This window comes from Loxodonta africana, chromosome 2 (assembly GCF_030014295.1).
Source record: "Loxodonta africana isolate mLoxAfr1 chromosome 2, mLoxAfr1.hap2, whole genome shotgun sequence".
Lineage (NCBI taxonomy): Eukaryota > Metazoa > Chordata > Mammalia > Proboscidea > Elephantidae > Loxodonta > Loxodonta africana.
Genome location: NC_087343.1, coordinates 63,512,355 through 63,538,810, shown reverse-complemented (window position 1 = coordinate 63,538,810; position 26,456 = coordinate 63,512,355). Strand labels below are relative to the sequence as shown.

The 26,456-nt window shown below is 39.1% G+C and overlaps 1 protein-coding gene and 1 long non-coding RNA gene across 7 annotated transcripts in view; both read left to right on the top strand.

Annotated features, from left to right (window-relative positions):
• PDE4D (phosphodiesterase 4D) overlaps window positions 1–26,456 on the top strand; it is a 1,416,439-nt gene that overhangs the window by 890,740 nt on the left and 499,243 nt on the right. The gene's annotated exons all lie outside the window — the stretch shown is intronic.
• On the top strand, window positions 17,934–22,445 carry LOC111749968 (uncharacterized). The gene is made up of 3 exons (XR_002785133.2): window positions 17,934–19,126; window positions 20,899–21,193; window positions 21,930–22,445. It is a non-coding gene; the product is annotated as an uncharacterized LOC111749968 (long non-coding RNA).

Here is a 26,456-nt window from a genome sequence, read left to right as displayed (position 1 = left end):
GTTCCTGAATTAGGTAAGAATGGCTGCCTTGCCCAAAGCAGACAACTGATCCTTTGGTCTGGCTTCAAGTTACTATGTAGGAAGGGCAACTCAATGTTTCAGACCTTGTAAATCTTTGAACCTCAATGTTTACATGACATTTCTTGTACTTTAAATATTAGATTAAAAGAGGAAGAAGAAAAATGTACAGTGTGCTGGCCAAACTCAGGCCTGCTCTCCATATGTGGTCCAACGACAAGCCATTTGCCAACTACAGCTCTTTGATTCTGTAGTGCTTCCCTCTGTTTCCCACTTTCAGGGGTGTGAACATCTTAACTCCAACTTCTCTGTAGCTGTGAGCAAGGCCCCACTTCCACAGCCAAGCTCTGGTTTTGCTTATGATTTCTTTAGAAAATTTCCAGAAGGTTTCTCTTGTTTTTCTCACCATGCTGTAAGGATAAATAGCCTAAAACAAAATGACAAGTGCCCTGGGTATGGTGAGCCTCTAAGCACTCCAGTCACTTGCTAAAAACCAAGTATGTTCCATGTGAAAAGACTGTCAATAGAAGAAGACCCTAGAGAGGGGATTTAGGTACATTCCAACTTGATCACAGTTAATGTTAGTTCTTATAACTTGCTAAGAAAAGACTGCTTCCTCAGTCTTCTCCAGTTATATTAACCCCTCCCCCCAAAAGTTATATATTCTCTCATGTTTTCTTTTGTTCTTTTTTTTTGCTTTGTGAATCCACAGGCTAAATTCTGCAATTCTTTATAGTACCTGTTTTCTGTCACATTTGTATACAAAAGGTAAAGGGAAACTTCTCAGTTAACCAGGGTTATCTCTTAGAAGATAATGAGGACAAAAAACATGAGAATGAGGGTTAAAAGCCAAATATATCAATTTGGGAGTACGTATCGGTGGTTTTAAAAGCATGTTTCATTAAATAATTTAAAATACGCTTTTACCATCTCTTCTCTTTAGTATTAACATTGTTCATGATAGCAAAATAATCATATGTTAAATAAATTCTAGAAATTCTATCATTCATAACAGCAATGACATTGGTCATTCAGATTACCTAGCCTTTTCTGTCTCCATGAAGTTGCACTATTTGTTTTCCCGTACTGGAAAGGAGATCAACAGAACACAAAAGTATTTCTAAATGGAACGTGTAGTTCAGGAATTATGACATTCTTTTTTTTAAGTTTATTGTGTTAAAATATACAGAACACAAAATTTAACGTGTTAACCATTTTTAAGCCTATGATTCATTACATGACAATTGATATAACACATTAATGTCATTCACCATGTTATGTAACCATCATCATTATCTACTTCCAAAATTTTTCATCACCCCAAACAGAAGCTCAGTATCCTTTAAGTAACAACTCCTTATTACTCCCCTCTCTGGCAGCCCCTGGAAACCACTAATAATCTTTTGCCTATTCTAGGTATTTTATATATGTGGGATGATACAATATTTGGCCTTTTGTCTGACTTTTTTCACTTAGCATAATGTTTTCTACGTTCATTAATGTTGTGCCAGGTATCAGAACTTCATTTCTCTTTATGACTGAATACTATTCCGTTTTATGGATATACCACATTTTGTTTATTCCTTTATTTGTGATTGACACTTGGGTTTTTTCCCATCTTTTGGCTCTTGTGAATAATGCTGCAGTGAACATTGGCGTACAAGTATCTGTTTGAATCCCTCCTTTCAAGCCTTGTGGGTATATACCTAGGAGTGAAATTGCCAGTTCACATGGTAATTTTGTTTAACTTTTTGAAGAATTGTCACACTGTTTTCCGCAGTGGTGTCACCATTTTACATTCCCATCAGCAATGCATAAAGACTCGAATTTCTCCACATCCTCACCAACACTTATTTTTTGTTTTGCTGATAACCATAATAGTGGGATGGAAGTGGTATCTCATTGTGGTTTTGAATTTCATTTCCCTAATGATTAATGACTTTGAGCATCTTTTCATTGCTTATTGGCCATTTGTATATCTTTTTTTGCAGAAATATTCACATCCTACTCAAGTCTTTTGCCCTTTTCTAGTTGTCGTTTGCCTTTTTGTTGAGTTTTAGGAGTTCTTTATAAATTCTGGATATTAAACCCTTATCATATATGTGATTACCATTTTTTTTTCCTATTCTGTAGGTTGTCTCCACTTCCTTTATAAAGTTCTTTGCTACAGAAAAGCTTTTAATTTTGTTGAAATCCAATTTATCTATTTTTTCTGTGGTTGCTTGAGCTTTTGGTGTCACATCCAAGAATTCATTGCCAAAAACAATTCAGGTTTATCCCTGTGTTTTCTCCTAAGAGATTTATGGTTTTAGTTCTTATATTGAAGCCATTATCAATTTTTAGTTAATTTTTGTATATAGTGTGAGGTAAGGGTTGAACTTCATCCCTTAGCATATGGAGACAGGGATGGATTAGCCAATAATCATTAACAAAACAGGGGTACCAGTTGTCCAAAGAAAAGATCCATACATACCAAGTAGACAGGACACAGAGAAAAGCGAGCACACAAGGATTCAAGAAAGACTGAGTTCATTACCCTTATTATGTATGAAAGTAGATACATTTGTTTGGCAGCTTAATTGTGATGAAATCATTGAAGAGTTTGTAAGAGCAAAGAATAGAAAGAAATGTTTTTAATTATTTTTGAGAATGATCTATCTAAAAATAAAATATAGTAATTTGTGGTAATATATGTTTTCCGATCATTAAATTTTCTTTTATGACATCTTTTCATTTGTTCATTTATAATTATAGCATTTATTATGAAACAAGCATCAAAATTAAAGTATGAGCCGTTTAAAGCAAAATTGGCAAAAGTCAATTTTTCATTGTGGGAGATCAACAGGATTTTACATTGAATGTTGAAACAACTGAATTCACTCACTCATTTCTTTGTTGTAGAATATGTGGAATATTCTTTTTGTAGAAAATCTGGTGTATAGCAAAAATCTTAGCACCTTGCATCCCCTAAAAATTTTATAACCCAGTTCATCTCATTCTGCTAAAATGGTATATGCCACTTTTGCATTTAATTGCTGATATTATAGTTGCATTTAAGAAGAAATTACATTATGGAAAGCTAACACACACACACACACACACACACACACATATATACATGTATAGATCTAACTCACATATCCCTTTTGAATGAGTACCATATTTTTATGCAAATAACACACACCTTCTATGTTTGTTTGCCAACACCCTCCCCCAGATATTTTTATAAGCACTGCTGTGCCAATTTTTTTTTTACCTGTTACTACAAAAAAATTAGCATAGCGCACTTATGAAAATACCACAGTGGAGGGGATGGTTGGCAAACAAAAGCAGAAGGCATGTGTTGTTTATGGTAAGCAGAGGAGGGGACACTACAGATTATCAGTGTTTAGGGCCCTTGTATGTCTTAATTCTACACTTTGTGAAGACTGAGTTGTACTAGCACCACATATTGAAGAGGCTACTCTTTCCCTCATTGAATGGACTTGGCACTCTTGTATAAAATCGATTGGCAATAGTTGTCTGGGTTTATTTCTGGATTCCCAATTTTATCCCATTGGTCTATATGTCTGTCCTCATACCAGCCCACATTATTTTGATTACTGTAGCTTTAAAGTATGTTTTGAAACTGGGAAGTGTAAGCCCTCCTACTTTTATTTTTCAAGATCGTTGTGGCTATTCAGGCCTTTTGTACTTTCATATGATATCAAGCATTGGCTTTTCCATTTCTGCAAAAAAAATCTGTTCTAATTTTGAAAAGGATTGTATTGAATCAGTAGATTACTTTGGGTAGTATTGGCATCTTAACAGTATTAAATCTGGCAATCCATGAACACAGAACGTTTTTTCATTTTTTAAAGCACTTTAATTGCTTTCAGCAATGTTTTGTAGTTTTCGATGTACAAGTCTTTCACCTTCCTGGTTAGAACTGCCCCTACACGGTTTCTAAGGAGTGCCTGGTGGATTCGAACTGCTGACTTTTTGGTTAGCAGCTAAGCTCTTTACCACTACTCCACCAGGGTTTCCAAATTTATTCCTAGGTATTTTATTCTTTTACATGCTATTGTAAATGGAATTGGTTTCTTAATTTTTTTTTCAGGTCGCTCATTTCTGCTATATAGAAATGAAATCGATTTTTGTGTATTGATCTTGTACCCTGCCAATTTGCTCAATTCATTTATTAGTTATCATAGCTTTCTTAAAGATCCTTCAGTATTTTCTATATATATAGGAGTGTGTCATCTGTGAATAAAGACGATTTTACTTCTTCCTTTCCTTTTTTTTTTCTTGCCTAATTGTTCTATCTATAAGTCCAGTACAGTGTTGAAGAGTAGTGGTGAAAGCAGCCAATCATGTCTCGTTTCTAATTGTAGGGAGAAAGCTTTCAGTTTTTCCGTATTGAGTATAATGTTGTTGTTAGGTGCTGTCAAGTCAGTTTCAACTCACAGTGACCCTATGTACAACAGAGCGAAACACTGCTGGGTCCTGTGCCATCCTCACAATCTTTGCTATGTTTGAGCCCATCCCATTTTGCTGAGGGTCTTCCTGTTTTTTGCTGACCCTCTCTCTACCAAGCATGAATTCTGTCTTAGTCATCTAGTACTGCTATAACAGAAATACCACAAGTGGATGGCTTTAACAAACAGAAATTTATTCTCTCACAGTCTAGCAGGCTAGAAGTCCAAATTCATGGCATCAGCTCCAAGGGAAGCCTTTCTTTCTCTGTCAGCTCTGGAGGAAGGTCCTTGTCATCAATCTTCCCATGTACGAGGAGCTTCTCAGCACAGTGATCCTGGGTCCAAAGGACATGCTTTATTCCTGGCACTACTTTCTTGGTGGCATGAGGTCCTCTTGTCTGCTCTCTTCTCCCTTTTATATCTCAAAAGAGATTGATTTAAGACACAACCAAATCTTGTAGATTGATGGGTTTCTCATTAACATGACTGCCACTAATCCCACCTCATTAACATCATTGAGGTAGGATTTACAACAAATAGGAAAATCATATCAGATGACAAAATGGTGGGCAATCACACAGTACTGGCAATCATGGACTAGCCAAGTTGACAGACATTTTGGAGGGACACAATTCAATCCATGACAACATCCTTCTCCAGGGACTCAACCCTCCTTATAACATGTCCAAAGTGTGTGAGATGAAGTCTTGCCATCCTCGCTTCTGAGGAACATTCTGACTGTACTTCTTCTAAGACAGAACTGTTTGTTCTTCTGGCAGTCCATTGTATGTTCAATATTTTTTGTCAACACCATAATTCAAAGGTCTTTTTTGGTCTTCCTTTTTCATTATCTGGCTTTCACATGCATAGGAGGTGATTGAAAATACCATGGCTTGGATCAGGAGCACCTTAGTCCTCAAAGTAACATCTTTGCTTTTTAACATTTTAAAAAGAGATCTTTTGCCGCAGATTTGCCCAATGTAATACATCATCTGATTTATTGACTGCTGCTTTCATGGGCTTTGATTGTGGATTCAAGTAAAATGAAATCCTTGACAACCTCAATCTTTTCTCCATTGCTTATTGGTCCAGTTGTGTGGATTTTTGTTTTCTTTGTGTTGAGGTGTAATCATACTGAAGGCTGTAGTCTTCGATCTTCATCAGTAAGTGTTTCAAGTCCTCATCACTTTCAGCAAGCAAGGTTGTGTCATATGCACATTACATGTTGTTAATGAGGCTTCCTCCAATCCTAATGCTCTGTTCTTCTTCCTATAGTCCAGTTTCCTTGGATTATTTGCTTAGCATACAGATTGAATAGGTATGGTGAAAGGATACAACCTTGATACACTGGCTGTGGGTTTTTCTTAAATTTCTTTTATAGTTTTGAGGAATTGCCCTTTTTCTTAGTTTCCTGATTGTTTTCATCATGAAAGGGTGTTGGATTTTGTCAAATGCCTTTTCTGCATCAATTGAGATAATCACGTGGTTCTTTTCCTTCATTGTATTAATGTGATGTATTACATGGATTGATCTCCTAATGTTGAACCACCTTTGCATTCCTGAAATAAATACTACTTGGTCATGGCGTATAATCCTCTTCATATTCTGTTGGATTTGGTTTGCTAGTATTTTTTTTTTTTTTTTGAGAATTTTTGCAAATATATTTATATGGGGTGTTGGTCTGTAGTTTTCATTTCAGGTATTCAGTTTTTCAGCTCCAGTGGTCTGTCTTCTTTTTATAATTTCTCTCTTTATTGATATTCTTGTTTTGTTCCTGTCTTATTTTTCTAGTTGTCTTTACTTTTTTTATATGTTTTTTTTTTAAATGTATTTAATACTGTTGTTTTAAAATCTTTGCCTAGTAAGTTCATTAACTGGGCTCCCTCAGGTATGCTTTCTGTCATTTTAAAGGTATTTGTCACTTAACGTACATGTTCTGTTCTGTGAAATAGAATGTTATGTGATTTGGCCATTGTGCAAACACCATATTATATACAGAAGAGAGGTGTGCAGGACGGCCACTGTGTGGTCCTGGGACCTGTGCTGCCACCACGGCTGCCACACATAGGGACTTTGCAAAAACATTGGCTCATCTCCTTTCCTGTGTGGTCATAATCCTGTCTCCGAGAGCTGCATGCAGCCCCGCTCACCCACTGGGCACATTTGCCATCCAGCCAGCCACTTCCCGCTCTGCCGTGTTGCTGGCTCCTTTCCCTTCCTTCCTCACTGCCTGCCTTCCCCATCCTCCCTAATGGGCTTTAAACTCTTCCAGCCCTGCCTGCCCCTCCTTCACCACTGCCTACTCCACTGGCCTCCGTTGCTGCTCCTCTTCTCACCACCACCACAGCCTGGATCATTAGCTGCTACCATAGGAAGAGCTGTAGTCTCAGGCTCTGGTGTTATGTACAGGGTGCCTAAGCCAAGTGGGGCAGCAGTCTTGGTGGGGCATCCCCTTGGGAACTCTAGCAGCATCTGCTTGGTCCCTGCCTGAGGACAGTGTGGTAGGACAGGCAGCTGCAGATGGGTACTGGGACCCCCACCTCCTGCCACCCTAGGTTGGGGGCAGATGCAGGACCCAGAGAGCTAATGAGAAACAGATTGACCTCCATACTTAGCAAAATACGTCCTGTACATCACATTGGTGTACATGAGTGTAGGGAGGGGTGTCAGACCTCCTCCAAACCCACAAAGGGGAAGGAGAACCAAGAACAACAGCGCAACATTGACTCCCATGAGGTGGAGGCTGGACAAACATCCTCTCTCCGCCATCTTTACCAATTCTGACACCAACCGTCTCACAGCACTCTATTTTTCTGCTGGATTAGAGAATTCATTGCAATGGCCACCCAGAACTCACAGACAATACTCACAATTATAAGGTTTATTGGGGAAGTAACAAGTTAACAGTTCATACTCAGGAACACTCAAGAACACAGTTCTTTAATCAGGACAGCCTCTTCCCAACCGTACTTGTAGGCACACCTCTCCCTGGCCTTCAATCTCTGACTAAAATCATTCAGCTTTCTTGCTTCATGGGCCAAGAACCCCACTGTGCCATCTTCTGCAGTTCTCTCCTGCGGGTCTATCCTTCCTTGGTGATGATGGGTGCTTCTCTTTCCTGCGTCTGTGGTGGCTCATTTCAAGCCCAACAGGATGGCAAAACTGACCAATCCCTGTGGTGGGCCACAATTACCCTATCAAACATTCTCACTCAGTCACTTGGGTGGGAGTTACAAGACCATGGCTGGAAAGGCCACACACTGCACTGTGACCTATCACAGCGCACTGGGTTTATTTATTTTTAATTGTTGAAAGCTAAATTCATCCATTTGTTTAGTAACTTCCCCTAACTATCTTTGCAAAGACTGCCTTTCTGGGTACGTGTGGACACTAAGATCTCTGTTTACTAGCTCGTGTTCAGTTAGTGTTTTGACAGAGATTTTCTTGAACGCCGGCGGTGGCGGGAGGAGAGGGACAAAAAGCAAACAAACAAACAGAAATCCTCCCAGCTCTTTGCAAGTTGAGTCTGTGCCAGAGCCTTCCTATAACAGTCAGCTAGACATGCAATAAACCCTGGTGGAGTAGTGGTTAAGTGCTACGGCTGCTAACCAAAGGTCGTCAGTTCGAATCCACCAGGTGCTCCTTGGAAACTCTATGGGGCAGTTCAACTCTGTCCTATAGGGTCGCTATGAGTCGGAATCGACCCAACGGCAGCGGGTTTGGTTTTTTGGTTTTAGACATGCAGTAAGCCTAGTAATCAATCTGAGGGGAATGTGTAGGATCTTTTCAAGCAGTTTCTGATCATGCATCTTGCCTTTGGCATGTGTCTGGCTTTCTCAATTCCAGAGGAAACTCTCTCCCCTGCCTCTCTTTCCAGTCCGTATTTTCCTATCCTATGCCTTAATGGTACTCTTTAGCCCCAGGCAGTTACAGCCTTAGGTTATTCTACTGCCCCTTAGCTCTGCATGAGCCAGTAAAACCTTAACCAAACGCTTTGCCGTCCAGTCAATTCTGACTCATAGTGACCCTATAGGACAGAGTAGAAATTCCCTTCAGGGTTTCCAAGAAGTGACTGGTGGGATTTAAACTGCCATCCTTTTGATTAGCAACCAAGCTCTTAACCACTGCTCCACCAGGGCTCTTAGGCAAAACTGAGAAATAAGCCTTGCATCAGAACTCTATGGCAAGACTCAGACCAGTTAAAACAGACACACATGGTAATTTTAAATAAAGTCTGCTCTGCTCCCTCTAGAGCCAATAACCAGGCTACCTCCCTGGATTTCTGATAGTGTAGTTAAGTGCTATCTATGACTGCTAACCAAAAGGTCTGCAGTTCAAACCCACCAGCCACTCCTTGGAAACCCTAACTCTGTCCTATAGGTCACTGTAAGTCAGAATCGACTTAACAGCAGTGTTTCCCCGCCCCCCCCCCCCGGAGTGCAGGCAACTGCTGCTTTATGATGGTCATGCTGAGCTGAGAGAGGGCAAACAAGCAGAAAACCAAATCTTTCTTGATTTAGCATTTTTTTAGTTGCTGTAACCGATAACCCTTGGACTGGTTTCCAGAGTTCTGGAAAAGTTAGTTCTGCCCGTTTCTGCTGTGTGCATGTGTGCTTGTTTGCACATATGGGTGTTCATGGGGGAGCAACAGCATGTAGCCATTTCTTTTATGAATATAAAAACTAAAGCACAAACATATGCTGTCTTCTAAGGTAACATTATGTGAGCCTTTCAGCATAATATTTGCTGTCTTTACTTTCTTGCATCAGTTTATAGGAGATACTATCAGATTGTCATATTCGTCTTCTAGAAACTATACAATCAGTTGTATTCAGGGATTCTGTTGTCTGCCTCTAATGGTATAGGGCAAGCATTGCTATGTAAACTGAATGAGTTTCCTTCAAGTAGATATTGATTTTTGCCTTCCCTTGAGCTCATATAACATTTCATGCTTGAGCCATATATGTACTGTCTCACATTGACTGAAAATTTATTAATGTGTTTAAGTCTTTCCTTTTTGAGAATAATATAAGATTTGTGAGGTCAAGGGCCATTTGATCTTTTGTATGTCTCAAACTTTCACACTATGCTGGGCTGTCGTAAGTGCAAAATAATGTTTAAGAGATTTTCAATGTTATAAAATATTGTTATGTGTTGTTGAGTTGATTTTGACTCACAGTGACCCCATGTGACAGAGTAGAACCACCTCATAGGATTTTCTAGGCTGTAATGTTTATGGAAGCAGATTACCAAGTCTTTCTCCTGTGGTTCCCCTGGGTGGGCTCGAACCACCAACCTTTTAGTTAGCAGCTGAGTGCTTAACCATTGAGCTACTAGGGCTCCTTAATGTTATAAAACAGTGGGTAATAAAATAACTACTTCTACTAAAAAACAAAACAAAATGAAACCCACTGCTGTTAAGTTGATTCCGACTCATAGTGACCCTATAGGACAGAGTAAAACTGCCCCATAGGGCTTCCAAGGAGCACCTGGTGAATTTGAACTGCCAGCCTTTTGGTTAGCAGCTGTAGTTCTTACCACTGCACCACCAGGGTTTCCAATTTCTTCTACCAGTATGTGTTTAATAGATGGTGTGGGACGCTGACTTATTTTACCTACCCCTAATTCAGGTGTACAAGTTGCTGACTCTTAGCCTGGGCAGTTTCTGTAGCAGCAGGGTGTGAATGTAAGCGCCTGTGAGAACTTTTTGAAAGTCTTTCCAACAGATGCTCAGTGCTTAATAACCCTCCACTGTAAGGAAATCTTTCCATGTTCCTGCACTCCATTCCCTCTCCTTCTTTTAAAAAATCACTTGTGTTCTTACTTCCTAACTGGAGATTGTTATCTTTTTTAAAAGGTTTCTGAACTATGCCGTTAAATCACCCCTGTTTTCTCATCTCCAGCAAAATGGTACCAATTTATTTAAACATTTGTTCTCAACCACATTTTATTCCTCTATGAACTTTCTCTGAGTGTAACTTTTCAAAGCGACTAAGGTCTCTCGTTTGATCAAGAAAGTCTGTGAGGAGAGAATGAGCTCAGAGATCCTGATGTTGCAATACTTACTGTCTTCCAATTTGTCCTTCTTGCTTTTGTAATAAGCTCTTAACTTGCGGTTTGTTACTAACTTATCTGGTATGTACACTCGATGTTTGCAAACTGCATTTTCATTTTCCATTTCTGTCCACAATTGGACATTCCCCCACAAGTTACATTGCCATGGTCTCAACTAAATTGTTTTTTCAGATTATAAAATCAATTTAATATCTGAATGAACTTCCAAGATATTATCTATCATTTCTTTTCTCTTTCACAAAACATTCAGTATCGTTAATAAGAATGTCTAGGCCCAAAGGCCATGCTTATCACTTGCATTTCCCAGTTCCAAACAAAATCAGTGATAGTCTGAGTATCACTTGTCTGTATAGTTTAGAGATAGTATATTTTCGTTTTGGTATTCGAGTAAGTTTTTTGGTATAATTAGAATATGATGGATATATATAGACTGAATGGAAAAGTCAGTTGAATAATTTTATTACCATATAAACAGCATAGATGAAAAATACTTAATTAAAAAATTAAATGTTTGTCTGGTTGGAAAATTATTTATTCAACCAATCAAATATTCAGAAACATGAACCTGAGAGAGGTACTGAATACACTGCAATGCAAAGTCAGGATCAAGAGTTATTTATGTTTGCTAATAAAAATGAGAAATATTTTTAAAATATTTAAAACATTTTTATTAAAAAATAAAAATAAAAAAAATATTTAACTAACTTCCATTCAGTCAATTACAGATCCATCATATTACAATGCATTGCACTGGGCAAATCTACTGCAAAGGATCTCTTTATAGTGTTGAAAAGCAAAGATGTCACCTTGAAGACTAAGGTGTGCCTCACCGGAATCATGGTATTTTCTATTGCCTCATATGCATTTGAAAGCTAGACAATGAATAAGGAAGACCGAAGAATTGACGCCTTTGAATTGTGGTGTTGGCGAAGAATATTGAATATACCATGGACTGCCAAAAGGATGAATATATCTGTCTTGGAAGAAGTACAAGCAGAATGCTCCTTAGAAGCAAGGATGGAGAGACTACATCTTAAATACTTTGGATGTGTTGTCAGGAAGGATCGGACCCTGGAGAAGGACATCGTGCTTGGTAAAGTAGAGGGTCAGTGAAAAACAGGAAGACCCTCAATGAGATGGATTGACACAGTGGCTGCAACAGTGGGCTTAAGCATAACAAGTCTTGTAAACATGGCACAGGACAGCACAGTGTTTCATTATGTGGTACCTGGGGTCGCTATGAGTCGGAACTGACTTGATGGCACCTAACAACAACAACAATAAGAATGACTGCAATTTCAGGTTGACAACTAAACTGAATTGGATTTTGGAGGTCTAAAGGAGACAGAGGGTGCAGTGGTGGTTCAGTGTAGAATTCTCACCGTCCATGTGGAAGACCTGTTTCAATTCCTGGCCAGTGCACCTCATGTGGAGATACCACCCATCTGTCTGTGGAGGCTTATGTATTGGTATGATGCTGAACATGTTTCAGCAGAGCTTTCAGACTAAGATAGAGTAGGAAGAAAGTCATGGCAATCTACTTATGCAAACCCACAATGATCCGATCTGCAGCCAATCATGAGGATGGTGCAGGACCAGGTAGTATTTCATTCCACTGTGTAATGGGTTGCCATGAGTCAGAGGCCAACTTGGCATCAGCTAACAGCAACATCAAGGGAGATAGTATGTAAATTAAGAGTATAGGGAAAATTCTGTCTTAAGCCTCATTCATAGATGTATAATGAGCAGAGAAATGGAGGTGACTGTCTCTCTGTCCTGTAATGGTCATATCACAGCTGGATATTGGTATAATTCCAAATATCACATATTACAAGGAATCGACAGGCAGGAATAAGTCTGGAAGCATGTTGCCAAGGTGGTGATGCATCTGGACATCATGATGTATTAGGAAAAATCAAAAGAGTTAAGGCTATGTGCCCTGGAAAGGGGAGAACATAAAAAACACTCTTTAGATAATCAAAGAATTATTATATTTAAAAAGAATCAGGCTTGTTTTTGAATGATTTCAGATCTATAAGATCAAGACGTAGCTGTTCTAGAAAGGTGAAGTTTAGTTTGGCATAAAGACATTATCAGTATTTAAATATACTTACTGTTATGGATTGAGTTGTGTCCCCCCAGAACATGTGTCAGCTTGGCTAGTCCACTGCCAGTAGTGTGTGATTGGCCATCATTTTGTGATCCGATATGATTTTCCTGTGTGTTGTAAATCCTACCTCTATGATGTTAATGAGGTGAGATTAGCGGCAGTTATATTAATGAGGCAACGCTCAATCCACAAAATTAGGTTGTGTCTTAAGTCAATCTCCTTTGAGATATAAAAGAGAGACGCGATCAAAGAGACATGGGGACCTCATACCACCAAGAAACAAGAACCAGGAGAACAGCATGTCCTTTGGACCCGGGATCCCTGCATTAGAAGCTCCTCCACCAGGGAAGATTGATGACAATGACTATCTCCCAGAACCAACAGAGAAAGAAACCCTTCCCCTAGAGCTGGCACCCTGAATTTGGGCTTCTAGCCTCCTAGACTGTGAGAGAATAAATTTCTATTTTTTAAAGTCACCCACTTGTGATATTTCTGTTTGGCAGCACTGGATAACTAAGTCACAAATGAGCATGCTGCCCCATGTATCAGGGTATTCCTCACTCATGATGGGAGAAACTGGAGCCAAACCAGATGGTTGCTTCTCTCTGGAGGGTATTCATGCATTTAGGGAAGACAACATTTCCAGTCACTTCAAATGATCCTTTTGACTCTTAGGGTCTATTGCATGAAATAATCTTAGCATAGTACCTGATGGCACCAAGTAAATGTGCAGTAAATATTAGCTGTAACTGTTAGCGGTGGTGACTATTCCAAGAATTTGTAACTGCTTATTTGTCTAGGGAGAAGAAGAAAAGAGAAGGTGACTCTTTAAAATTTTAGCCCTGACTCCTGTTGCCAAATAATTAAGGTAGTTAATAAGCAATTATGTTACTTATAACTGATTTACTACTAATTTATGACCACTTTATGTTTTCCATAATTGCATTTAACTTGTATGTAATCTGAGTTTGGGATTAACTGATCAAATTTAGAAGGAAAATTCTGTCTAAGTAGCTACGAAATCACACTTGCTTATATTAAATGATCTGTTGACTACTAGAGCAATAGTCCATCAACAAAGGAATGAATCATGACAAAAAGAAAAGGGTGCCTTCTATTTATTAAGTGTGATGATTCAGTTTGTTGTTGTTGTTGTTGTTAGATGCCACCCTTTGATTCCAACTCATAGTGACCCTAACTACAATAGAACAAAACCCTTCCCCGATCCTGCACCATCCTCACAGTTGTTGCTGTATTTGAGCCCATTCTTGCAGCCATTATGTCATTCTATCTCGTTGAGAGGGTCCTCTTTTTCACTGACTCTCTACTTTACCAAACATGATGTCCTACTCCAGGAACTGGTCCCCCTTGAAAACATATCCAAATTACGTGAAAGGAAGTCTCACCATCCTCACTTCTGAGAGAATTCTGGCTGTACTTTTTCCAAGACAGGTTTGTTCATTCTTCTGAAAGTCCATAGTATATTCAATATTCTTCTCCAATACCATAGTTCAGAGGCATCAATTCTTCTTTGATCTTCCTTATTCCTTGTCCAGCTTTCGAATGCATATGAGGCGATTGAAAACACCATGGCTTGGGTCAGGGGCACTTTAGTCCTTAAAGTGACATCTTTGCTTTTTAACACTTTAAAGAGGTCTTTTGCAGCGGATTTGCCCAATGCAATGCATCATTTGATTTCTTGACTGCTGCTTCCATGGGCATTGATTGTGAATCCAAGTAAAACGAAATCCTTGACAACTTCAATGTTTTCTCCATTTATCATGATGTTGCTTATTGGTCCAATTGTGAGGATTTTTGTTTTCTTTATGTTGAGGTATATTCCATACTGAAGACTGTGGTCTTTGATCTTCATCAACAAGTGCTTCAAGTCTTCTTCACTTTCAGCAGGCAATGTTGTGTCATCTGAATATTGCATGTTGTTTTTGAGTCTTCCTCCAACCTTGATGCCGTGTTCTTCATATAGTCCAGCTTCTAGCATTATTTGCTCTGCATACAGATTGAATAAGTATGGTGAAAGGATACAACTCTGATGCACATCCTTCCTGACTTTAAACCACACAACTTGAACAACTGCCTCTTGGTTTAAGTGCAGGTTCCTTATGAGCACAATTAAATGTTCTAGACTTCCCTCCTATTCTTTGCAATGTTATCCATAATTTGTTGTGATCTACATAAAAGGTCACGCTAGCATCATTAGATATTTTTCTCAGGTGACAGATTTGCTATCTCTTGGGATTGTAGCTAATATCTGTTGAAGGCATGATTCATTCATTCAATTACTTATTCATTCAGTTTATTCATTTTTACCAGTCACTGTTCATGTTTGCCCTCTACCTCCTCACATGATCAGTTTGTCTCTTTTTGAGTTGATGATCACCAGAATAGCCCCTAGTCACCCTATATGCCACAGCCCCTAAATTCCCAGTTGTTCCGTGGCAGTGAGGCAGTCCTCTCCCTCACACCTGCCCCTGCATTCCTTATGCCCCTTCCCTGCTACATTTTTCTCCATGTCACTTATCATCATCATTTTTTTTTTTTACTTAATTGTGTGTGCCTGCCTGACTCTACTGAAATGTCAGTTCCACGAAAGAAGGGGTGTTTGTTTTATTTGCTGCAGGGTTCCCAGCACCTATAATAATAACTTGATAAATATTTGTTGACTGAGTGAATAAAGCTTAAAGGTCATAATCTGCCCAGTGCCGTAGAGTCGATTCTGACTCATACCGACCCTATAGGATAGAGTGGAACTGCCCCATAGAGTTTCCAACTTTTTTTTTCCTGGCGGATTCAAACTGCCGACCCTTTGGTTAACAGCCATAGTGCTTAACCACTACGCCACCAGGGGTTAAGCTGATATTAGACAGGTGTGATTTCTCCCCCAAGGGTACCTTACCTATTAATTGGTGTGCAGGGTTGTGAACTAAAGTCATCTGACTCCCAAACCAATGTCTTCATTCTCGATCCTTCCCTCTATTACAAATAATTCCTGAATTGTGCTGAGTGAACTCAGTAATATAGAGTTATTTGACAATAAGAATGATGTTTCACTGCTATGTGTTTGGATACAGAAAGTAACGTTTATATCATCTAAGATTAGGAGAACTTCCAGATCAGTATTTACCTACTTCACCCATCTCCACGCTGATCACTCCTTCACATTTTTTTTCCTGTCTTTATATATTCAATCTAATTTATCATGAGTTTCTCTATTATCTCTTGTTGTTGCTTGGTCCATCCATTTACCAAAACTATATTGATGCAAACCTTAGTACAGTAGGGGGTCAGAGATAGATTTGGAGAAGCAATAATGAGTAAGACTCCTTACTTTGTCTTTGAGCTATGGTCACTCCAGTTTAAAAGTTAATGAAGGTGAAATATGGGTGCAAGTCTTTGGTTTGTAAAAAAAAAAAAAAAAAAATTTACCAAGTACCTACTATGTACAGAGTAATGCAGACACTATGGAGATTTCAAAGATGAATAAGCCATGGAGTTCCTGCGTGGGGTTTATAGTCTCCTGGAGGAGAGAGGCCATTAACAAACGAGAGTATAAGGAGGCAAATGATGGCATGGTAAGAGGTAATGAAAACAGGCTGACTTTACCAGCTTTATGTCATGTTAGCCAACCACAAGGTTTCAAATAGGATCACTGATGCTGTGCTACCTGTTATCTCTATCTCATAGCGTGGCAATTATAGTGAATCCTGTCATGATACATGAGTTGAATATCAAATGGATTATATGATTTTTTTTTTCAAGATAGGAGTTACGTTATCCATTTTTTATGTGTGTGTATAGTAGACACATATAGTATAGTAGATGTTCAACTAATGTTGGCTAACTGGGGTGGAAAAATGGATGACTCGCTATATTTAAAAGAAAACAAAACCAAAAAAATCTGACAATCAAATATAGAGCAATGTTTGCCAACTATACCTCCTCTTTGCTTGGCCATCTAATTGACTTACAGCATGATTATTTTTCATTTGGGAATTTTGTAATGGTATAAGGCATTGGGTAATTTTACAGTGTGTTAATTCTTTCACACTTCCTGCTGTTGGAAATTCTTTTGTAGCTGAATATTGGCAACAATTTATGTCTTGGCGATTAGACTGTGTTTTTTAAGGATTAAAGTGTGGGAAGTAGGACAGGACATCTGTCTGGACGTCATGTTGTAAAAGCCTATTATGTGTACTAAACTCATTTGTTTCCATTTCCATACTTTCTAAAGCAAAACGTCACTCTGTTTAACATTCAAACAGCTTATACAGAGCTTGGAGATATGAATGTGTGGGTCTTCATGAAACTTAAATGAATGAACATCATTTTATTCAGTTGATTCAGCCTAAACTTTGTATATATAATAGGTTTATTGAGATCTATCTGTAGTCATGGGCTTTTGTTGGATATGAGAACTGAAACGAACATAGTTTTCTGCTCCTGTGTTAAACGGCACTGGGACCAGGTCTACTTTTCGGTGCCTATGTTAAATAAAACTGAGGGAAAATAAAGAATAACTTAGCTACTTGCTTCCCTGACAATTATGGCACATTGTTTGATTAGTTACTGTAAAAACAGTATGGCGGAGGTGTCTGACCTCCTCTGACTCATGAGGGAGAAGGAGAATCACCATCAGCTTCAGCCCAAAGCTGATTCCTATAAGCGGAGGTCAGACATCCCTCCTCTCTCCAACCTTTTTACCAATTCTGACACCAGCCGTCCCTCCCATGGCACTCTCTACTTCTCCGCTGGGTTTGGGAATTTGTAGTAATGGCCACACAGAATTCACAGACCATATTCATGATTATGGGGTTTATTAGGGAAGTAACAGGGTACAACTTGGGATCAGGAACAGCTCAGAAGTAACAGGAACAACTCAAGATACGGTTCTTGATCAGGACAGCTTCTTCTCACCCTCTACTACTGGGTGCTGCTCAAGACTTTCTCCAGCAAGTGTTACAAAGCTCCTAGCTCCATGGGTCGGCAAGCCCCACCATAGCTGTCTCATGCTGGTCTCCAGGTTCTTGCCATCTCACACAGCTATCATTCTTGCTACTGCTGTGCTGGCATTTCTTGTTGACTTCAGTGTTATAGCTCCTCTCTCTCTCCGTATCTCCCTGTAAGCCTAGTTAAAAAAAAAAAAAAAAAAAGCCTAGTGGGATGGCAAAATGACCAATCCCCTTGTTAGGGTTTTATACACCTTATTTGCATGGTCCCACCACCACAAGCATTCCGTGCACCTTATTTGTATTAGCAGCTAGCTCTTCAATCCCCTGGGAGGGTCACAAGCACCTTACTTGCATAGTCCCACCCAATCATTGTGGGAGTCACAAAGACTATGGCTAGAAGGGCTGTATTGATTCACTGCACCACAGGCCACTCCCGACTCTTCTAGATGTTGGCCCTTTCATACCTGAAGGATTAATTTCTTCCTTCCAAACATTTTACCAGCCTGTCAGTTTGTCGTACTGTGGTGGCTTGTGTGTTGTGATGCTGGAAACTATACCAACAGTATTTCACATACCAGCAGGGTCACCCATGGTGGACAGGTTTCAGCAGAGCTTCTAGACTAGAACAGACTAGGAAGAAGGACCTGGCAATCTACTTCTAAAAAAGTTGGCCAGTGAAAACATGAAATCCAATGACGTGCTTTATTGGGCAAATCTTCTGCAAAAGACCTCTTTAAAATAGAGTGTTGAAAAGCAAAACTGTTACTTTGAGGACTAAGGTACACTTAACCCAAGCCATGGCATTTTCAGTCACCTCATATGCATGCAAAAGCTGGACAATGAGTAAGGAAGACCAAAGAATTGACGCCTTTGAATTACAGTGTTGCAGAAGAATATCGAATATACTACAGGCTTCCAGAAGAGTGAACGAGTCTGTCTTGGAAAAAGTACAGCCATAATTCTCCTTAGAAGTGAGTATGGCAAGACCTCCTCTCACATCCTTTGGATATGTTATCGAGGGGACCAGTCCATGGAGTAGGACATCATGCTTGGTAAAGTAGAGAGTCAGTGAGAAAGAAGACCCTCTCAGTGAGATGGATTGATGCAGTGGCTGCAACAATGGGCTGAAACAGCAAGGATTGTGAGGATGGTGCAGGACAGGGCAGCGTTTCATTCTTTTGTACATAGGGTCAGTATGAGTCAGAACCTACTGGAAGGCACCTAACAACAACAACAATAAAATTTGGATATATAATAGGTTTGTTGATATAAGATCATCAGTAGTGATGGACTTTTGTTGGATATGAGAACTGAAATCAGCATAATTCCCTGTCCCTGTGTTGAACAGTACTAGGAGCAGGCCTGCCTGTGTTAAACAAGCCAGAGGTGAAAGAAAGAAAAAGAAAGGAAGGAAGGAAGAAAAAGAAAGAAAGGAACAAAAGGAAGGAAAGAAGAAACAGTAACTTAGTTACTTGCTTCCCTTACTTCTCTCTTTTAAGGTACGCTTAAAGTTCTGTGAAAAATTTTCCCTTACCAAAGTGGGTTTAATAAGCTTAACTTTATTTGGTCAACAGGTTTCTGCTGATTTTGAGGAACTGACAGTTAACAGATAAAATAAGAATTTGAGGGAAATTACAATGGGGACTCCATTAGATATAGAAGAAAACTTTTTTAATAAGAAAGTATACTTTATTCATTCCAAACTTGCTTTTTATAAAGATGAAGCCATCGATTGGTTTTTATTACAAGTTATCATTGTTATAAAGTTAAGTTAGACCTAAACCAAAAACCAAACCCACTGCCATCGAGTCGATTCCGACTCATAACGACCCTATAGGACAGAGTAGAACTGCCCCGTAGAGTTTCCAAGGAGCACCTGGCGGATTTGAACAGCTGACCTTTTGGTTAGCAGCCATAGCACTTAACCACTATGCTACCAGGGTTTCCAAGTTAGGCCTACTGACTTGCTAATTTATAGGAGCCCTGGTTGTACAGTAGTTAAGCACTTGGATGCTAACCGAAAGCTTGGCAGTTCAAACACACCAGCAGCTAGGTGGGAGAAAGATATGGCAATCTGCTTCCATAAAGATTTAGTCTTGGAAATTCGTGGGGCAGTTCTACTCTGTCCTATAGGGTCACTATGAGTCAGCATTGACTCAATGGCCATAATTTTTTTGTTTGTTTGTTCTTTAAGTTCTATAAGTCATAAAATTTCATCTCACCAGTTTTTACAAACTGACGGATTGATTGATGCTAAAAAAGACTCCCAAGAGATTAATTTATATATCAGAATGTAACATTTTTATTTATAACTAAAGCCATAAGTAGTCTAAGAACAGCACCAATTCTACATGACACCCATTTTCTGGATAACCTTACTCAGGAAACAAAATCCTACATCAAGAAGCTGTCTGTGAATGCCAGTCATCAAAGAGAGTTGTATTTTCTAAGGGGATATTTCACTCAAGCTATAATAACTTTATAAATAACCCTTTAAGAATTTTTCAGTGTGGAGAACTGAGACTGGTTATCTATTCAGAATGCTCATTGCTCTTGTTATACAATTGGATTTTTTTTCCCAACCTCAGCTAGGCCACCACCCCTCTGTATCTACAATGGTCCCATCATGCTCCTACATTTTAATGTATTTTCACATATATTAAAGTTTACAGACTAGTTTTCATTGTACTATGCTTCCTAATATAAGGAAACACCTTAGGTGTGTAAGTTTTTGAAAGAAGTTCTATAGGCTGCAATTTCGTCTATACTGTGATTTCTTACTAGCTTTTCTTTTTTGACCTAAAAGATACTCGGATTTTAGGACCTGCCTTGTTAAAACAAAAAATCGTGTTAAGCCAATAGTATAAATAGATTGAAGTTTAATATTCAATTTGCAAATTGTGGTAATATTTCAACTAGAAAGTCAATAATGTTCCAGAGAAGAGAAAAATTCCAAAGGTTTTATGCCCCATCTTATGGATATTGCCATGGAAAAGGGCCAGAATAGAACTGATAAAATCACTTCTGGTCAGGAAGGAGTTCATACAATGTTGTCTTCAAGAACAATTAAAATAATTACTGATTTACCTGAAAACATACCTCCAGTCTGACCTTTGGAGTTTCTGTTATTGAAACTGACTGCACATAGCTAATTCTTCAAAAGAGCACAATGCCTAAGGCAAAATGGTCTTTACTAAATTATTTACTAGGCTGTTGTTTGACTTAAAGGTGACTTTAAAAAAAAAATTTTTTTTTTTTTTTTTGACTTTAGGAGACCAGTTTTCTCAAGGCTCCAGGTTCAAAGATCATCTCAGAGCAATGACCTGGGTCACCCCAATCTCTTTAAAAAAGAACCCGGAAATCTGGATTCCAAGAGAATTAAACTCTGTTCCTCACCCTTATCTATCCCCCCAGTGCCGTGGAGTCAATTCCGACTCATAGGGTCTCTAGAGAATGTATTTTCTTTTAACTGACTACATGAATCAGAGCAATTCGCTAGTTCTACAACCGTACATAAAGACCTGACAAAGATGCCGCTGATACTAGGTGCAAAGAAAAAGTCATTGGTATGTCTATCATTTTTTTCTATGTAATTTGCCAATTAATCATGATCAATCATTAATCTTTTTAATAGATGGAATCTGGAATTTAAAATTTCCCTAACAACCTCATTTTTCTTATTAAAACTATAATGCAAGGAGCATTCTAGAAAGTTTAGGTAGTATAAATAGTCAAGAAGAATAAAATTAAAATCATCCATGACTTCCCATCTAAGTATTTTCATATTCTGATGCATATTCTTTTATTCTCCTGTCTTTCAATGCATAAGTATAATATTTTTCTTTGTTAAAAGCAAGATCATTCTGTTATACTGTCTTATAACCTAGTTGTTTTGTTCCCCCCAAGCCAACATTTTATGAATACTACTCCATGTCACTAAGTATTGTTTTAAAAACATAATTTCTATAGTGTTCCATGAGATTCTTTGTTTTTGTAGTTTCCCATAAAAGACATCACACGCTCTATTGATTTTTTTATTGGCAATTCAGAGCAAATATTAGTAGAATAAAGACTCTGAGCGTTCCTGCCAAAAACAAACAAACCAACAAACCAAACTATTTTTAACCTACCATTTCCCAAACTTATTTGGTTTTGGAATTCATATGTGTCTTTGTCTGTTTTTGTGTGTTGAGGTAAGATGCCTATTAGCATATCTTAGCGTAGATCTAAGAAAGCTTTTAACGTCATCATGTTCATGGACTCATGATATTCATATTGATTAAATATCCCATTTTTTTTTAGGCATTTGGACGTTAAGGATATGTATATCTTTGTACTGTTTTGGAAAATACTGTGATGACATCATGGTAGTTAATCTTCATGTTTGAATGGTATTCATTGTATTTCCTTCTGGTTGAAGCCATTTCGTACAAAACTGTGTAAAGTGTGATATGTGCAGTGTTTAAGAAGCAGATTATCATAAAAGCCTAATGTATGAATATAAGTTGCTGACCCTCAATACAAGACTGATTAATAATTTGGGGGCATTTTGAATTTGCCAGGTGCAATTTTGAAACATAGAACGTGGTTAAATAAAGGTAAAACCCTGTGCTTAGTTGTGTGGTTGAAGAACTAGTTTGATAATTTTCATTTATTGAACTGAAACCATCAGTCCAGGCAGGCACATCCCCATTGCTTCCAATTAAGACTCATATACCCTCACTCCCTGAGAAGAGATACTGCTCGCATATTCCAGAGGGTACTCTTTGCAGAATTGTTCTCCTTTATGGCATATACCATACAGCTCCACCACTTCCAGTGTTTCTCCATGTTGTTGTGAGCTGCTGTTGAGTTGGCCCCCGACTCATGTTGAATACTTGTGTTACAGAGTAGAACTGCTCTGTGGGATTTTCTTAGCTGTAGTGTTTATGGTTTCAGTGGCTAATTTTTTTTTGGAAGTAGATCAGCAGGTCCTCCTTCCTAGTCTGTCTTACTTTGGAAGCTCCTCTGAAACCTGTCTACCATGGGTGACCTGCTGGTATTTCAAATACAGGTGGAATAGCTTCTAGTGTCACAGTAACACGCAAGCAACCACAGTATGACAAACTGACAGAAAGTGGTGGACAGACCAGGCAGGGTTTCATTCTGTTGTGTGTAGGGTTGATATGAGTTGGAATCAATCTGATGACACCTAACAACAGAACAGCAAGAATATTTATGGAAGCAGATTACCAGACCTTTCTGCCATGGAGCTGCTCAGTGGGTTTGAACTGCCAAACTCAGCAGTTGATTGCAAACCGCTAGTGCACTGTATTTAGTTACTATATTTATTATTATTATTCTGGGGAAGTGGCTGAGAAAGAGGGAATTAAGTAGGTCTTTGGAACATCCACCAAACCAAAACCAAACCCAGTGCCGTCAAGTCTATTCCGACTCATAGCGACCCTATAGGACAGAGTAGAACTGCCCCATAGAGTTTCCAAGGAGCGCCTGGCAGATTCGAACTGCCGACCCTTTGGTTAGCAGCTGTAGCACTTAACCACTACGCCACCAGGGTTTCCTTGGAATATCCAACACCCTATAATTTCAGGTACCTTATTTAACAAACAGGTGTTATTCTGGGTGCTAGAACTACAAAGCCAAATAAGGAACAGTTCGTGCTTAAACACTGTAGGGGAAGAGTTAGGAATGTATGACTAGCTATGAAACACTGTGAAGAGTCATTTTTGTTATTGTTAGGTGCCTTTGATTCAGTTTCTACTCATAGCGACCCTATCTATGTACAACGGAACAAAACACTGCCCGGTCCTGTACCATCCTCACAATCATTGTTATGCTTGAGCCCATCACTGCATCCACTGTGTAAACCCATCTCATCAGGAATTTCCCTCTTTTTCACTGACCCATTATTTTACCAAGCATGATGTCCTTCTTCAGGGACTGGTCCCTCCTGATAACATGTCCAAAGTACATGAGACGAAGTCTCACCATCCTTGCTTCTAGGGAGCACTCTAGCTGTTCTTCTTCCAAGACAAGTTTCTTTGTTCTTCTGGCAGTCCATGGTATATTCAATATTATTCTCCAACAACATAATTCAAAATCATCAGTTCTTTTTTGGTCTTCCTTATTCATTGTTCAGATTTTACATGCATATCAGGTGATTAAAAATACCATAGCTTGAGTCAGGTGCACCTTAGTCTTCAGAGTGACATCTTTGCTTTTTAACACTTTAAAGGGATCTTTTGCAGCAGATTTTCCCAGTGCAATACGTCAGTTGATTTCTTGGCTGCTGCTTCCATGGGTGTTGATTGTGGATCCAAGTAAAACGAAATCCCTGACAGCTTCAATCTTCTCTTTGTTTATCATGAGATTGCTTACTGGTCCAGTTGTGAGGGTTTTTGTTTTCTTTATGTTGAGGTGCAATCCATATTGAAGGCTGTAGTCTTTGTTCTTCCTCAGCAAGTGCTTCCAGTCATCTTCACTTTCAGCGAGTGTAGATGGAATAATAGATGTGGGACATCCGAATAAAACTGAGAAGTGGTGAGCATTTGTTGGAAGAGATGACACTTACAAGCCCATGGGTGTGAAAGACCTGGCTGTGCACATGGCACATAACCAGATATTACTTGCGGCAAATAAGATAACAGAAGTAGACAAGTGTCTCTGTGCTAAGCTTTAGAATTTAAATTTTGAACTTTATCACCAAAAAAAAAAAAAAAAAAATGAGGAGCCATTGAGCAAATCTAAGTAAGAGCCTTGTATGTTCAGATTTTCATTTTAAAAGAACCTAAAGTAAAGGACAGATTCGAAGAAGAAAAGATTGGAAATATTTACTCTAGGCAAAATATGCCCAAAACAGGTACAGGTGGTGAGAGAGAGATAAAAGAGAGATTTTAAGGAAATAAAATCTATAGAGAAGCAATGTAGTATATAGTCTCTTCTCGGGAGCCAGACTAACTGGTCCTAAATCTGACTCCAGCATCTAGTATACTGTGTGACCTGAGGCAAGTATCTTAATCTCTCTGTACCATTTTTTTTTTTTTTTTTTGTCTTCTGCAAGTAAGTATAACAATGGCTCCTTATGAGGATTAAATGAGTTAATCCATGCCAACAACAGTGCCTGGCACATGGAAAGTACCTGATCAGTGTTAGCTCTGTCTTTTATTACTAATAATATTATTGTTGTTATTAATATTATTCCTATCTCTAGGATTTATGGCCTAATTACAAGCGATTCTCAAGCGACTAATTGAATGGTAGTAGCAAAACCAAACCCATTGCCATCGAGTTGATTCCAACTCTTAGGGACCCTATAGGACAGAGTAGAACTGTCCCAGAGGGTTTCCAAGGGTTGGCTGATGAATTCAAACTGCTGTCCTTTTGGTTAACAGCTAAGATCTGAATCCCTGCGCCATCAGGGCTGAACAGTGGCAATGCCAGAGAATACAGCAAGAAATGTGTTTGGTGGGATAAAGAAAGAGAATTGATGTGAATTACAGCATAGATGCCAGAATGAGGTGCCTGTAGGACTTCCAAGTGGGATTTTCTCATAAGTAGTTGATTATCACAGCATGAAGTTGTGGACTCTGAATAAAGATGTGGGTGTTGTTAGCACACAGGTGGTACTTAAACCCACTGCGTTGGATTCATTCACCAGAGAACATGTAGGTCAGAAGCTAGAAGAGCCAGGAGAAGTGGGGCAGCCCAGTGACCACTGCCTGTTTTCACAGCAGCATTGCTCTGCAGTCCAGGGAGTGGGCAGAGACCACAAGGTCCTTCCACATCACAAGCCAGGGGAATTGATTCAGGCAGTTGTTGTGGTCTGGTATCGTCATGAGCACATAATACCTTCGTGTGATGGAAGAGTTCCTGTAGTTTTTCAAATGGCCAAACTCAGGCTAGGAGACGGCTGAAGGCTGGAAAAATCTTCTTTGATAATTATTATTGGGATTATTAGAAGAAAAATCCTGTTGCCTCCAATTGTTTGCTCACAGTTGTGTTGTTTCAGCTAGACTTTAATAGCACTACAATGCCTAGTATACTGAAGAAAATCGATTTCTCAGATACCTTAATGTGATTTCTGCCCTTGTTTTAATATTCTCCAGAGCTTAGAATCATGGGAGTGAGGCATGAGATTGTTTAAACACTGTTAACACTTGTGTTAGACCCTATGCCTGTCTGTGCAGAAATCCCAGTGTGCAAACCCAAACGCAACATAGGTGGGTAGTCTTGGTTGTTCCTTAATGAGATTTGAGCCGTAGTTTGCTATAACCCTGTAAAGGACTATGATTCTAATCCTTAGATTAAATTAAGCTATCCAGTGTGTGTTTGGTTTTCCAAAGGTAGAGTCCCCAACTAGCTTTGCCCAGTCCCAAAGAAAGGGAATTGTTAGAGATAACAAGATTTGGTTTTCCCACAGAGGCCACCCTCTGGTGACTTGCCAGAGTTCTCACAGAATCTGGGTTTCTTGGCAGGTTGGAATTTAGCATTAATCCCTTCTCATCCCAATTTAAGTACAAGTAATCCCCAGGAGGAAACCCTGGTGGCGTAATGGTTAAGCGCTATGGCTGCTAACCAAAGGGCTGGCAGTTTTAACCCGCCAGGCGCTCCTTGGAAACTCTATGGGGCAGTTCTATCCTGTCCTATAGGGTCGCTATGAGCCGGAATTGACTTGACGGCACTGGGTTTGGTTTTTGGTTTTTAATCCCCAGGAGACCATGCCAGGCTCCTGGTCAATCATTGCCTAGGTAAAAAGAAAAATGTCCCTGCTAAGAAAACCAAGGAATTTACCCCTCAGAGGACACATATTTCCCTCCCAAGGTTCTTTAC